The following is a 1,254-nucleotide window of genomic DNA, read 5'->3' as shown; positions in this document are numbered from 1 at the left end:
GGGTATAATCTTTCGAAAGCCGTGCCTGCGGTTATAGGCAGATGGGAATTTGTTAATGTCCGGTTGTAGATAACTTGACACCAGGTCCGAATTAAAAAGCATCAACCGTGTGTGTAGCCGTGATGGTATCTTTTTGGCGGAGTCCGGGAAGTGAACACGGTTTCTGGGTTATGTTTGACGTAAGTAGGAGTTCAGAATCACTTCTTGATCATTGCTAGCTTCACGACCGTTCCATTTGCTCTCTTCTCGCTCTTATTTGCGTATGTTAGCCACCATATATGCTTAGTCGCTGCTGCAACCTCACCACTTTACCCCTTCCTTTCCCTTTAAGCTTTGCTAGTCTTGATACCCATGGTAATGGGATTGCTGAGTCCTCGTGGCTCATAGATTACTACAACAACAGTTGCAGGTACAGGTTATGCGATGATCATGACGCGAGAGCGATGTTTGCTTGTTTGGAGTTCTTCTTCTGCTTCTTCTTCGACCAGGGGATAGGTTCTAGGTCGGCAGCCTGGGCTAGCAGGGTGGATGTCGTTTGAGTTTCTGTTTGTGTTTCATCCGTAGCCGGATGATGCCCTTATGTATTGTGATGTTATATTTGTGTGGCATTGTATGCCTCTTCTATGTATCCCCATCTATTTTGTAATGTTGATGTAATGATATCCACCTTGCAAAAGCGTTTCAATATGCCTTTCTATCCTTGGTGGGACCTTCGAGTCTCGTTAGGTTAGTATCTCATATTGGGCGTGACAAGTTGGTATCAGAGCCTCGACCGACCCTAGGAGCCCCCTTGATTGATCGTGTAGTTTGGCCGTTGTTGAGTCTAGAAGAAAAACTATTTTTGGAGTCTAGTTACATCGGAGAGTAGGAATTGTTTTTACTCCTCTGTCCCTTCGTCGCTCTGGTAAGGAATCTTGACGTAGGTGTTTTTAATTACTCCTCTCCCCCTTCAAATTTTTCTTTAGGATCACGCAGTTAGTTTTCCGATTGTTGGTTCTCAGTTCTTTTATCCGATGCATTTCTCATCAAGTTGACTCAAGCCTCTTCATCTTTGCCAAGTTCAATCATCAGTTGCTTTCTTTTCCCACCCGCCCACCCTCTTTTCTTCTTGGAACCAGAGTCCGTAATCGAGTATCCATCCTACTCGTGCGAAGTTTTTGCTCTCTCTACTCAATGATTTCAACCGGTGTTTTCTCTTCAAGATATTCGTCGATTTCCCCTTCCAGTTGCCTTTGTTTTCCCGCCCTCCCACCC

This window comes from Triticum dicoccoides, chromosome 2B (assembly GCF_002162155.2).
Source record: "Triticum dicoccoides isolate Atlit2015 ecotype Zavitan chromosome 2B, WEW_v2.0, whole genome shotgun sequence".
NCBI classification, from domain to species: domain Eukaryota; kingdom Viridiplantae; phylum Streptophyta; class Magnoliopsida; order Poales; family Poaceae; genus Triticum; species Triticum dicoccoides.
Note: the sequence above shows the minus strand (reverse complement) of the source record.